The following is a 7566-nucleotide window of genomic DNA, read 5'->3' on the forward strand; positions in this document are numbered from 1 at the left end:
GCCTCTGTAGGTTGGAGATGACAATTTTGAGATGTTAATAGGGGATTGTGCTCCTTGGTCTCAATGGGAATGACGAGATCCCAGTGCACTAGAGGCCAGATTTTGGTCCTTAGCTATTAGATAAAGAAGAGAATAATTACCATCATAAACCCAAAGACAGAGTAGTACTCACAGTATTTTACCCCAAAGGCAAATGTGACTGACTTAATGGACCATTCAGTCCCTGGAAATAAAATAAGTAGCCTAATGAAGTGCTATTTCATAATATATAAACAGAAAACGTCTTAGTCTGATAAGCAGACACCAGACTTAAGTTGTCATGGTGGAGATTTGCTCCTTACCTAGTTCTCAGACTAAACCCAGTAAACCAACTCAGAAATCTTTCTTTGAGAGGGAGACTGGGTCTCTCTGAAGAAGCATCTTAAAATACAGCCATAAGCATGGACTATGACTCTCCTTCCAAGTCTTCCTTGGAAAGATCTATGACCATTGACTAGAGAAACAAAAATACCCAGTCCTTCTGGAGGTTATTGGATACTGCCTCTGAAGTGTCACTAATCCCTGAAGAATCACAACATTTTTGTGATCCACTGTTAAGCGTGAAGACTTATGGAGGTCAGGTGATATGTGGAATCTTTGTCTGAGTCTGTCTTACAGGGAATCCAATGGCTCTGTAGACACATCCTGTGCTTATTTCCCAGGAAGTGAAACACACAGTGAAGACATTACTTATAAATGGAAATATCCCGGCATTACTTTCCTAATTATGCAAATTATGGAAGGAAGGGTCAAGTGGAAGCCCCTGGAATACTCCTTGCCAAATAGTAAACAAAAAGCCATATGCATTCCCAAAGGAAGGCAAAGATCAACGTCACTCCCAAAGATTTGAAAGATGCAAGTGTAGTCATTTCTTCACCTCTCCTTTTAACCTGCCAAGATGGCTGGTGCCAAAGTCTTCTAGGTCTTGGAGATGACTCTTACTTATCATAAATGTAATCAGATGGTGATATCAAGTACACCTGAAGTTCCAAAAATAATATCTTTTTTAATCCATTTGTAATTAACATCTAGTCTATAGTAGTTTCAAGTGTATGATATAGTGATTCAACAATGCTCATCACAAGTACACCTCCTGACTGGGTGACGGGCACTGAGGGGGGCACTTGATGGGATGAGCACTGGGTGTTATTCTATATGTTGGCAAATTGAGCACCAATAAAAAATAAATTTATATATAAAAAAAAAAACAAGTACACCTCTTGATCCCCATCTCCTGTTTCATCCATCCCCCCCACCGACCTCCTCTCTGGTAACATTAGTTTTTCTCTATAGTTAGGAGTCTGTTTCTTGGTTTCTCTCTCTCTCTCTCTCTCTTGCTCATTTGTTTCTTAAATCCCACATATGAGTGAAATCACATGGTATTTGTCTTTCTCTGCCTGACTTATTTCTTTTAGCATTACACTGGCTCCACCAAATATAGTATCTTTACTGGAGCAACCACAAAACACCCTGGCAGCTGGTATGTAGCAGTTAATGTAGGAAATAGTTCCTTTTTATCCCCATCAATAAAGATTGTCAGACAAATTTACCTTTAGGTAAAGGTGACCGGTCTATCTCTGCCTTAATACAGTACCATTTCATCCTGACTGCTCAGTCCTAATATACTCCAGAGCTGTACTGTCCAGGATGGTAACCAGTGGCCATATGTGACTGAGCAACTTGAAATGTGGCTATTCTGAATGAAGATGTGCTGTAGGTGTAAAATACACACTACTTTTCAAAGACTTGGTACCAACAAATGTAAAATACCTCATTAATAATTGTGTATGCTATATGCTGAGATGATAATATTTTGGAGATGTTTGGTTAAATAAGGTTATAAAAATTAATTTTACCTGTTCCTTTTTATTTTTTTTAATGTGGCTACATGGAAAAATTAAAATAATATATGTGGTTCATAGTAATTTCTATTGGGCAGCACTAGTTCATCAAACCTGGTGAACAGAGAGGAACAGGTACCCAAGATGCCTTAGTAAGATATATGGATGCCAGAAAATTAGAAATAAAACCTCCAAAAGTACAGAGGCTACCATATTTGGTAGTTTCTAGGAGTCTCAGAGGTCGACTAAGACATGTTGGATATCCACTCTAGAATAAGAGACAAGTTACTGCATCTCCTACCGCCCATCACAAAGAAGCACAACACTTGGTGGGCCTCTGAAATTTGGAGACAACATATCCCATGAGAACGCTGCTCGTGAAAATTTTTAGGTTCATGTTGTTTGGAATTTTCCCTTATTATCCCTCTAACATTTTCAACATCCCCTTTTTTACTTCTGATATTGATAATTTGTGTCTACTCTATTTTCTTGGACAACCTGGAATAATGCTTTATTAATTTTACTGATCTTTTCTGAAAATCAGCTTTTGAATTTATTGATTTTCTCTATTGTTTTCTGGCATCAATTTCACCAATTTCTGCTCTTCTCTTTTTTAAAGACTTATTTATTTACTCTAGAAAGAGAGCAAAAGCAGGAGGGGCAGAGAGAGAGGGGGAGAGAGAATCTCAAGCAGACTCCTTGCTGAGTGAGGAGCCCAAGATGGGCCTCAATCTCATGACCGTGAGATCACAACCTGAGCAGAAACCAAGGGTCATATACTCAACTGAGCGCGTCACCCAGGTGCCCCAATTTCTTCTCTTTATACTTTCCTTCTTTCTGTTTTTGGTGTGCAATTTAATTGCTTGCCTTTTACCAATCTCTTAAAGTAGAGCTTTGATTATGGATTTGAGATCTTTCTTCTCTTCTAAGTACTCCATGCCATCAATCTCTCTGAAGCATTGCTTTAGCTGCATCCACACAAATTTTCTATGTTGTATTTTTATTTTCATTCAGTTAAAAAATATTTTCTATATTCATTCTTTTGAGAATTCTTCTTTGATTCATGGGTTACTTGGAGATGTATTGTTTAATTTTCAAATATTTGAATATTTTCCGTATATCTTTCTGTTATTGGTTCCTCACTGAGTTCCATTATGGTCTAGGATATATTTCATATGATTTTTAACTCATTTAATTTCATTACAATTTGTTTTATGGTCCAGAACATGGTCTATATCTTGGTGAATTTGCATGTGCACTTAAGGAGAAGGTGCATTCTGCTATTCTTGGATGGAATCTTCTATAAATATCAGTTATATTACATTGTTTTTAGTGTTGTCCAGGTCTCCCGTAACTTCCCTGATTTTCTGTGTGTTCTATCATTTACTGAAACAGAAGACTTAATGTTTCCAAGTATAATCAGGGATTGCCTGTTTCACCATTCAGTCACATCATTTTATGTCTTTTGAATCTCTGTTTTGTAGTAGGGGCACACACATTCAGGACTGTTATGCCTTTTTGATGAATTTAGCCTTTCTTCACTGTGTAACGTCTATTTATCCCTGGTAACTTTCTTTACTCTGAAGTCTACTTTGAAATTAAAATAGTCACTTCAGCTTTCTTTGCTTAGTGTTTGCAAGGTATTTCTTTCCCCATCATTTTATGTTTAATCTACATTATTTTATTTAAAGTAGGTTCCTTCCAGATGGCAAGTAGTTCGATTTTCTTTCTTTAAAAAAAATCTGTATCTTTAATTAGTGTATTTAAATCATTTATATCCTGGTTAAAATTGATATGGTTGTATTTGTTGTACTGATATGTTAATATTGATATGTTTGCCCTCTCTGTTTTTTTTGTTGTTGTTGTTCCTTTCTTCTCCCTTCCCTGCCTTCTTTTGGAATATTTGACTATATTTTAGCATTCCATTTTAATTTATTTCTTGACTCTCTAGCTATATATCCTTATGATTTGCTGTTGTTGTTTTGGTTTTGTTTTCATTTTTGTTTTGGTGTGGTTGCTCTAGGGTTTACAATATATACATACCGAACTTTCACAATTGACTCAAATTTAGTATTTACCACTTAAAGTAAAATTAAGAAGATGTACAGCTATATGGATTTCTTGATACCCTGTGTTTATGTTTGGACTGTTCTGAGTTGTGATTTACAATAAATATATATTTTAGTAGCCATGATTCCTGGCACACAGTTCCTAAAACCCTAAGTGATAAGAATACTAAAGGTGAGGGCAGCCTGGGTGGCTCAGCAGTTTAGCGCTTGCCTTTGGCCCAGGGTGTGATCCTGGAGTCCCAGGATCGAGTCCCATGTCGGGTTCCCTGCATGGAGCCTGCTTCTCCCTCTGCCTGTGTCTCTGCTTTTCTCTCTCTCTCTCTCTCTCTCTCTCTCTCTCTCTCTTTGTGTGTGTACGTGTGTCTCTCATAAATAAATAAAGTCTTAAAAAAAAAAAGATACTAAAGGTGAAAGGGATGTTTTTTGTTATTCATAACAAGCCCCTTCCAACCACACTTGTTTTCATGTTAATAAGGTGGTTTTTGGAAAGCATCTAGATAACCACATGATGAGGACTAGTTGCCAGGAGAACCAACCATGTGATTAAAGGATTGAAATTTTCAGCCTAACCCTCCCACCCCTATCCTCCAGGGAGATAGAGGGACTGGAGGTTGAGTCTATCATTAATGACCAATGATTTAACCAACTGTGCTTTTATGGAGATAAGGAAACCTCCATAAAAGCCAAAAGGACAGAGTTTAGGGAGCTTCCCAGTTGGTGAACAGGTGGAAGGGCTAAAAAGGCAGTAACACCCAGAGAAGACATGGATGTTCCACGCCCCTACCCACATACCTTGCCCTATGCATCTCTTCTGTCTTGCTGTTCCTAGTTGTATCCTTTTATAAGTCAGTAATATAGTAAGGACACAGTTTTCCTGAGTTCTATAGGCCACTCTAGCAAAATAATTGAACCTGCAGAAGGGGTTTGGGGATGCTCCAGTTTATGTTTTGTGACTCTTCAGTGTTTCACTTGAGTCATTGTGACATAAAGCTATACTTTCTAGCCTTGGATTTGTGGGATTCCCCAGGAATGAAACATTTCTAATCCATTTCATAATTCTGGCTATCCGTTGCTTTGAGACTTTTTTTTTTAAGATTTTATTTACTTATTTCAAAGAGAGAAAGAGAATGAGAGAGAGTGCACAAGGGAGAGGAGTGGCAGAGGGAGAGGGAGTAGCAGGCCCCTTCCCTGAGCAGGGAGCCCAACTCAGGGCTCATCCCCAGGATTCTGGGATCATGACACTAGCCGAGGGCAGCCACGTAACTGAATGAATCACCCAGGTGCCCCCAATTTGAGACATGTTAGATGGAGATGTCCTAAAGCAGTTAGAAACAAAGGACAAATGATAGGGACACCTGGATGGCTCAGTGGTTAAGCATCTGCCTTCAGCTCAGGTCATGATCCTGGGGTCCTGGGATCAAGTCCCACATTGGGCTCCCCACAGGGAGCCTGCTTCTCTCTCTGCCTGTGTCTCTGCCTCTCTGTGTGTGTGTCTCTCATGAATAAATAAAATTTAAAAAGGATAAATGATAGAATTTTGATCAAGAAATCATAAAATTACATAAAATAACATCTCTCTGATAAAATCATAGAAGGAAATACCATAAACTTTTCCGCTGCACAGGCCTGCCATCAGAGTAGAACACCATAGTCTCAGACATCCTAGGTTCTAGACCAGTATTTCTCAACCATTATTTCATTATTGCTTCTCTAAAGAGCATTTTTAGGCATTTTCCTCCTAGTTTCCTTCCCCCATGAAGTTTTAATGCCAGAGATATACTGACCTATGTACCATGTGTAATATATACTATGTATATGTATTTCCTTATAAACTATATAAGTTTGTTATATATATGTGTATATATATATATACACATATATATATATAAAGTTTGTTATATATATGTATATATATATATATATACATATATATATATATATTTCCCCCCTCAAGAACCAACTTTTAACCCACATTGAGAATGCTTGTTCTAGACCAGATCTACCATTACTTTGCTATGTTTTCTTAAGCTATTATCATTTATGAGTTTTGGCATCCTCTTTGCAACCTGACCAGGAAGTGTGAGATTATTCTCAAGATCTCTCCAATGTTCATCCCTTAACAGATACTACCCCATTCATGAACTTGCTCTTTGGATTCACGTACAGCATTTGGTTGCATCTCTGTAAGGGGTATACATTGAAAAATTGCCAGTAAAATGAGTACAAAAATGAACTACGCCATTAATTTGATTTTTAGCCTCCAATCAGCCTAAAGCACATAGCTTAGTCTATTCCATTCTGGCAAGCTCAGGACAGTCTGACAACTCATCAGTCAGATTTAGGACATCTCACCATCAGTCACCTTCTAGTTCAAAACCCTTTCTCCTTTCCTGGTCTCCATATGGCTTAGAAACATTACGTTAAACAAGAGGAAACAGGTGTGGCCTGCTTTCTCTTCCTCCACTCTACGTTCTGGTCAGTGTACCAGCTCCCAGGTAATGCTTTCATTACTGAACTGAACCCAGAGGGAGCAGTTCCTTCTTAACTATGGCTTCATATTTCTTCAGTTGAGGTTGGCACAGTTTGATCTCTTACTTGGAGACAGTCAGATGCCAGCTCTGTTGTGTAGCACACACCATGGTCTGTTGGCGCCCATTTGAGCATCTTGCCCATGCCAACTTCTGGAAAGTGACCCCCTCATTACTGAGCAATGTCTTAAAGAGTACCAACAAGCTAGCCCACACTCACAGCTACACTCTTGGGTTTATCCAGGTCTCAGGGATTCTAGGAATCTGACACAGCAAATTTTAAATCCAAGGAAAAACAAGAAGGGAAGATCTTGACTCCTTCCCACCTGCTTTGTTTTCTGCCATTTAACAAACAAACACCATATGAGAAGCAGCTGCCAGTTGGCCCCCCATGTTCACAAACATTACCAACCTTTCAGGGAGAAGCACCTTCCCCTTGTTGGGAGACATAGTGAGCACCTTGGGTAGGGCAGTGGTAAAACCCTCACAAATGCCCCTTTCAACTCTCTCACTCACCCTATGTTTCCTGATGGAGAAGTTTACTGGGGGCAGAGTAGGGGCATTTATTTTAACTAAAAATGAAAATAAAATATTTTTTCTTCAGTCCTTGATTCTGATTTTTCTCATCTATAATCCAGGACTTTCCACTTAGCCAGCAGGTGGAGCATAAGGAACCAGTCAGCAGACTTCAATAAAAATGGTGGTGGATATACAGCATTAGAATTCATGATTCATGTCTTTTTCTGTTTTCTATCCTATGCTCCAAGGCCTTAGAAACAGGTAACCTACAATTTAACACTTTATACTGATGCTGGCAGGCCGGGTCCAGGGACTAGCGGGGGTCCTCCTGCAGGACCAGCCAAGAGAGGCCTTGGCATCTCATAGGATGGACATCAAATGTAAGCCAGCAGGAAATGAAAGTAGAGTTTATGGAAGATACAGAGGGAATGTCTGGGAAAGGAAAGGAAAGGAAAGGAAAGGACCATGAGTCTTGTCTTTATTCAGGGTCTGGGGGTTTTATTGAAGAGGGTGGTCTGGCATATGTGTCCCCTCAGGCATCCAGAAACTGGTTAGAACAAAGATGAGGGC

Source organism: Canis lupus, chromosome 4 (assembly GCF_011100685.1).
Source record: "Canis lupus familiaris isolate Mischka breed German Shepherd chromosome 4, alternate assembly UU_Cfam_GSD_1.0, whole genome shotgun sequence".
In the NCBI taxonomy this organism is placed as follows: Eukaryota; Metazoa; Chordata; class Mammalia; order Carnivora; family Canidae; genus Canis; species Canis lupus.